Here is a 7,481-nt window from a genome sequence, read left to right as displayed (position 1 = left end):
AAAACTATCGATACAGATACACAGGGCATCACCCCGGCAAATATAAAACTCGCTAAACTGATATATACATATATCTGGGAACATGACTCCAAGCTCGACTCACTGGGTACCACTAGATGACGCTCCACCAGACGCGTCAAATCCCCTGGATAACCTGCTATGGAATCACAAACAACCACAGCATAAAAAGAAAACAGGGGTCGGACCGAACAAAAAATTCAGTTCAGTTAATTAAAAAATTTGGTTTTATTTTTAGAAATTTCGATTTTTGATTTCCATAAAAAAATCGATTTACCGAATTAACATAATTATAAATAATTAATTATGTTTTGATTTTTATTCCTATTTCAGCGATTCTGTAGGTCTGGATTTGGTCCATGGAAGACATAATATCCCACTTGCCCGATCATGTTCTACACTACATATTGTCCTTTCTACGGAACAAAGACGCCACAAAGAATGGAATCTTGTCCAAGCACTGGAACTCCGTGTGGAATTCGTTCCCCATATTGGTTCTTGACCAAAGAGACTTTAGTAGCTGCAACCAAAAGGAAGTGACTTTCGTGAATTCCGTGGACCGCACAATGCAGCGTCATTATGAAAACTCGATATTTACTGAGAGATTGGATATCACAATCTACCAAGTTGGAATGGGTCTAAAACACCTTGACTCTTGGATAGACTGCGCCGTGACGAAGCTCAAGTTGAGCCACTTGATTCTTGTGATTCTTGATAATCTAATAAGGAATGAAGACGTGCATGACTATGTTTTGCCACAATGTGTCTGGAATTCACAATGGTTGAGAGGGTTTTGAAGTTGAGGGGTTGTGGGTTTTCGGGTTGGATTAATATGATTGGAATCGGGTCTTCTCTTAGGCAGCTTGTCCTTTCCGGTGTTAGAATTGATGAGACTACTTTTCATCATGTGATATCCTCTTGTTTTGGTTTGGAGGATCTTCAGATAAGTGGGTGCATAGGTTTCAAGGTGTTGAATGTTGTCGGTTTAAAAGGAATTCATACCCTTGTCTTGTATTTGTTGGGTGATCAGTTTGTTTTCGTCGAATCCCCGGGCCTCCAGTTTCTTCGTTTTGAGGGCAGGCAGTTCTTCAAATCTAGAACGAATTATCGGGGCTTGTGTTTTAAAGAAACTCAAAGAGATACATCTGTTTAAGACGGATATATCTGAGGTGGATAGATTCATTCCGGAGTTCCCATGTCTTGAAAATTTGTATTTGAGCGAATGTAAGTTGAAAGAAATTTTCAGTGTTTCAAGTGGACGGCTTATGAGAATCACATTGACAGAATGCGTCAATGTGAAGCATATTGTGCTTGATAGTACTTGTTGCTTGAAGCAATTCAGATATCGTGGTACCCGTCAATTCGGCATCACTTAAATTTGAAATTCATCATAATTTTGGGTTTTCTAATTTTCATCATCTTATTGGTTTTTCTTATATTCATAATTCTATTTCCGGGATTAGCTTCAGCATAATAGCCACGTATATCGCTAATTTGTCATTTTGTAAATCTTTGACGATTATTTATGATGAATCCAAATGGATCGCACCAGAGGCAATACATGGTTTATCATTGGATATTGAGCAGCTGAGGATAAAGATAATAAAGTGGTATGGTGGATTATCGTGTCTACTGATTGTGAAAGAGCTTATGCGAATGAACCGTCGACCGTCTTCTGTTTTGATTGAATTTGGGAATTGCAAGGAGCCTCTTGCCAGTTTTATGAAGCTTGATTTTCTATACCAACATGAAGAAATCGATCAAGGCCGCCGAGATTATTACAAACTGCGGCTGTGGCGGTTCGAGCTGCTGGCGATGCTGTTTTGGGGAACTTCAAATTTCTCAGATCTGCTTGCATCCAGTGACAGGTAGAAACACAAGAAAAGTGCTGGAATTGTGAAAGAGATAATGTTTTACGTTTGAAGAAAATTAGTTATGTGGAATCCGAGGATGATATTCATTCTCAAGAATTTGCTTGCGGTTTAGCTCCACAAGTGCAAATCAATGGGCCTCCACGTCACTTACTTTTAAGGTTTCCATGATTCGTAACTTAGGGGAATATATTTGTCTCCGACAATTGTTAATTAGATTTGAGTTTTGAAAACCAATACTTTGATATGAAAATACTTGATATTTCACCTTTAAAAAAAAAAACTTTCTGTTTATCAGCTTTTATAATTCTTTTTTAATTACTTTGTCCGACTAAAGAATCAATCATGTAATATCGATAGTGTAAGGGTTTGTGCCCATGATTAATGTTTAATGATCAAACAACCATATCGAATACTAGTAAAAAAATATTTCTTTTTGGAGCCATAGAAATTTTGGCAGCCGCACTGACCAGGACTAAAACATAGGCAGAGCTGGCAAGATTCGAGATTCGATCATTCCACAAACAATTTAAACCAACAACAAAGTATATTATACGTATAACTAGCCGGGGCATCATCCCGACAAAACCAAACTAAACATAATACATATAAAAATCTGGGAACACCTCAACTAATAATCACCACTGGGCATCGCCATTTGACGCTCCAGCAGACGCGTCAGAATTCTCTGAAATTTCTGCTATGACATCAAAAACAACTACAACACAGCATAAAAGAAAACAGGGATTGGACCTCAGTACCACATACCAGTAAATTACAATGTATATAATTGACATGTAATAATACCAAACAAATACAATGATATGCAATGCGTGTAGGGATGTCAATGGGCCGGGTTTTCGTGTTAAACCCGCCCCGAACGGGGCGGGTTCAAACCAGATCAAACGGGTTTCATGGCGGGGCGGGTTTGAGTCAACGAGTCCGGGTCGGGTCTCGGGTTTGGGTGGACCCGCCCCAAACCCGCCCCGTATATATATATGTATATAATATATCAGAAAAGATACCCTGCACACCCTTACCATGCACACCTGTGAGCGCCTGCCAACGTGGCACGCCCACAATCACACAATTTTTTTTTTTTTTTTTACAAAATAAGGCTGATCAATCATGGACCGCCACGTAGGCGGTGCCCATGTTACCCTGCACCCCTAGGGTAGAGGTGCAGGGTATCAAAATTATATAATATTTTAAGGACCCGATTTTACTCTATTAATTAATTTGTGTGTTAAAAATATGTATTTATAAATATCGGTTTATAGATGATATTAAATTGCATATTTGATTTATAAATCACACAGGAGTTGAAATAACTCAAACCGGGTCAAGTTTTAACCCCGAATGAATAAAATAAGACACACATTAAACCAATACATATCTAATTACTATATACGGATATATATTCTATTTCTCTCTCCTCGGTATTCATCATCGTCTTCCTTGTTCTTTTCTTTTCCAAAATTTTCCTATCGCTTCAAATCGCCGTAACTTTTCCGTCGGTTATCGATTTTCAAAAGTAAATATAGTTCCGGAATCCTCGCGACGAGAGCTATCTTTCGGTACCCATATTTCATATTTTTATTGAAATTTCCGAAAACCCGTCGCACCAGCCGCCGTCGTTCACCGCCGTTCGCCGCCGCCGATCGTCGCCGGAGTTTAGGGGTAGGTTGTGTTAGTTGTTTAACCCTTTAATTCCAAGCTTTGAGGTATAATTTTGAATTTAGGGTTTCGAATTTTGGTATTTCGATTCAATTGACATCCGATAATTGATATTTGATTTATTATTGGTTGTAGGTATTATATCGAAGTCGATTGAAGGTATTCGATATTTTTCAGAATTTATTTGGGATTTATTTCGAATTTCCAGATTTTTTTATATTGGGGATTTTCGAATTTAAGTGTTGATTATTCATTAATTGAGTGTTTAGATGCTTTAGAAAATATAAATGCGAATTTTCGAAATTTGTAGGAATTTTCGGAAAATTCAGATTGTTCTACTTAGGGTATTTTGACTTTTAGAGTCGTATATTCGATATTTGTTCATTGATAGGATGTTTTAATATTAAATATGAATTTTAGGATTTATGAGCAATTTTTCTGGAATTACAGATTCTGAAAATTTGGGATTGGAATATCCGAGAAATACTTGAGATATTTTTGTGGTAATTAAGTGTCGGTTGAGGTACGTATGAGCTGTTTATATTACGACGCCTATAATGGCATGTAATGATATTAAGTATTTTGTAATGAGTGATAATGTGTTTTATGTGCTTACGTGGATTATATGATTTCATTCACTCATTTACAAGTTTACATAGCACGTTGAGCCTTGACTCCTTTGATTGCTATTGATATTGATCTCTTGAGATGTATTGAGTCATCATGGAGCGAGTGACATTGTTTTAGTGCACTCCTGAGATAGCATGAGGCACGGACAGGTAGATCCTGTTGCCCTCCGATGCTACATACGACACTCCTGATGATAGCATGAGGCTGGACGGGTCGCTCCTGTCACCCTCCGATGCTACGTGTATGGATAGCAGTGATGATTCGAGGTCTGCTGCGTTCCTGGCACGGGTGGCCACTGAGTTTATTGTGATACGATTATTTGGACTTCTTTTGGTATCCCTTATTTCATTGATATCTGTCACGCATTACATTGCATTTCATTGCATTGTACTTGATTTTATTCATGTCAGTTATATTTGTCGTAATTTTTATAGTTCGTCGTACTGGGGTCCGACCCCTGTTTTCTTTTTATGTTGTGGTTGTTTGTGATTCCATAGCAGGTTATCCAGGGGGATTTGACGCATCTGGTGGAGCGTCATCTAGTGGTACCCAGTGAGGCGAGCGTGGAGTCGAGTTCCCAGATATATGTATATATATCAGTTTAGCGAGTTTTATATTTGCCGGGGTGATGCCCTGTGTATCTGTATAAATAGTTTTGGACCTTGTTTTGAATTGTTATTTGTGTGATCGAGCCTTGCCGGCTCTGCATGTGTTTAGTCCTGGCCAGTGCGGCTATAGGTTTGTATATTGGAGTTGTGACTCTATTTTCGAGTATATATTGCTGGTTGTGTTGTACAGGTTTTTGGGATGTCCTATTTACGAATAGGTCATGCCGAAATTTCTGTAGGCCCAAACGCAAATTTTTAACTCGTTTTCGCTGTTTTAATTAATTAATCCTGGTTGTTTGATCATTAAATATTAAATCAGGACCTATTACGACGCCTATAATGGCATGTAATGATATTAAGTATTTTGTAATGAGTGATAATGTGTTTTATGTGCTTACGTGGATTATATGATTTCATTCACTCATTTACAAGTTTACATAGCACGTTGAGCCTTGAATCCTTTGATTGCTATTGATATTGATATCTTGAGATTTATTGAGTCATCATGGAGCGAGTGACATTGTTTTAGTGCACTCCTGAGATAGGATGAGGCACGGACAGGTAGCTCCTGTTGCCCTCCGATGCTACGTACGACACTCCTGATGATAGCATGAGGCTGGACGGGTCGCTCCTGTCACCCTCCGATGCTACGTGTATGGATTAGCAGTGATGATTTGAGGTCTGCTGCGTTCCTGGCACGAGTGGCCACTGAGTTTATTGTGATACGATTATTTGGACTCCTTTTGGTATCCCTTATTTCATTGATACCTGTCACGCATTACATTGCATTTCATTGCATTGTACTTGATTTTATTCATGTCAGTTATATTTGTCGTAATTTTTATAGTTCGTCGTACTGGGGTCCGACCCCTGTTTTCTTTTTATGTTTTGGTTGTTTGTGATTCCATAGCAGGTTATCCAGGGGGATTTGACGCATCTGGTGGAGCGTCATCTAGTGGTACCCAGTGAGGCGAGCGTGGAGTCGAGTTCCCAGATATATGTATATATATCAGTTTAGCGAGTTTTATATTTGCCGGGGTGATGCCCTGTGTATCTGTATAAATAGTTTTGGACCTTGTTTTGAATTGTTATTTGTGTGATCGAGCCTTGCCGGCTCTGCATGTGTTTAGTCCTGGCCAGTGCGGCTATAGGTTTGTATATTGGAGTTGTGACTCTATTTTCGAGTATATATTGCTGGTTGTGTTGTACAGGTTTTTGGGATGTCCTATTTACGAATAGGTCATGCCGAAATTTCTGTAGGCCCAAACGCAAATTTTTAACTCGTTTTCGCTGTTTTAATTAATTAATCCTGGTTGTTTGATCATTAAATATTAAATCAGGACACGGGCCCTTTCACTTGGTATCAGAGCGTATACTGGGATATGCTCGAACTAGAGTCTAGGACACTCGAGTTTAGACACTAACAAAATGGTTGCGTATGTGTGTGACTATTTGTTCTTACGTGACTTACTTGTGGTGCTTATTTTTGAACGTATTTGTTAGAACCAGTAGTTCTTGGCTTTAGAACTTCGTTTATGAATTCATATTAGAACTCTGAGTTTCTATCATAGTTTTCTGTTTGTTAAGATATTTCTGCCTATGTTTAAATCCTTGTGTCTTGTAGAATGGCACCGGGAGGAAGAGGTAGAAAAGGGAAGGAAGTTGTAGAAGAGTCTGCAGCGGAAAATGTTTGAAATCTTGATGATATTGTCAGGGGAAGACGTGGTCGACCAGCTGTTCAGCCTCCGAAAGATGTGGAATTAGAGATGGAACAACAATCACGGGTAAATCCTGACAAAGGAAAAGCGATTCAGGCTGAGGCTGATCCAGTAGCCCAATTGACTGAGAAAATGGGAGGAATACGATTAATAATTTCTCAATTTCAGGAGTTGCGTCCGCAAAAGTTTTTTGGCAATGAAGGAAGTGAGAAAGCTGCTAGTTGGTTGAAAAGTCTCAACAATATGTTTAATGGATTAGAGTATCCTGATGACATTCGACTGAAGTTAGTTTCTTTTCAGCTGAAAGACCGAGCGCAACTGTGGTGGGAAACGACAGCAGAAACACTTTCTGATTCTGGTGAAAAGATCACATGGGAAGTATTTTGTAAGCAGTTTGCACAAGAATATGCACCACCATCATACTATTCTGCTAAAGAAGATGAATTTAATCTGTTGGTGCAAGGCAATAAATCTGTTGCTGAGTATGCTTCTCAATTTTCTGCTCTTTTGCCTTATGTCCCACATGTTGCAAAGAATGATCGGTCAAAGCTTTCACATTTTCTGAAGGGGCTTACACGAACTATCCACACGCTGGTGACTACTGGAACTCCATCTACTTATATGAAAGCAGTAGAAAAGGCCAAGAAAATTGAAGCGAGTCTACTCAGGGGTGAACCACAATCAATCCCAGCATCTGTTCCTCAAGGAGCTGGAAGCAGTTCACAGACACCAATGGGTTTACCTTCATATCAGCCTATTCAATCTTCTCAGCAAGCGAAAAGGCCTTGGTTTAAAGCTAAGGGGAAACCATTTAAAAAGAAACAGCAGTCTAGTTCATCGAGTTCCAGTGGTAGTCGTGCAGAAAGTTCAGTTGGATCGTCTGGGAGAGTGTACTGTGACAGATGTGGTGGTAATCATTTGAGTGCACATTGTACAGGATTTCCAGGAACTTGTTATAC

At 39.1% G+C, this 7,481-nt stretch overlaps 1 long non-coding RNA gene across 1 annotated transcript; it reads left to right on the top strand.

The window, feature by feature from the left end:
• Positions 1-3,436: 3,436 nt before the first annotated feature.
• LOC140886079 (uncharacterized) lies at positions 3,437-4,915 on the top strand. Its single transcript, XR_012151414.1, has 4 exons — positions 3,437-3,569; positions 3,702-3,725; positions 4,017-4,089; positions 4,694-4,915. It is a non-coding gene; the product is annotated as an uncharacterized lncRNA (long non-coding RNA).
• Positions 4,916-7,481: the final 2,566 nt, after the last annotated feature.

This window comes from Henckelia pumila, chromosome 3, assembly GCF_033568475.1.
Source record: "Henckelia pumila isolate YLH828 chromosome 3, ASM3356847v2, whole genome shotgun sequence".
In the NCBI taxonomy this organism is placed as follows: domain Eukaryota; kingdom Viridiplantae; phylum Streptophyta; class Magnoliopsida; order Lamiales; family Gesneriaceae; genus Henckelia; species Henckelia pumila.
The sequence above is the reverse complement of the archived record's forward strand: the minus strand, read 5'-3'. Positions and strand labels throughout refer to the sequence as shown.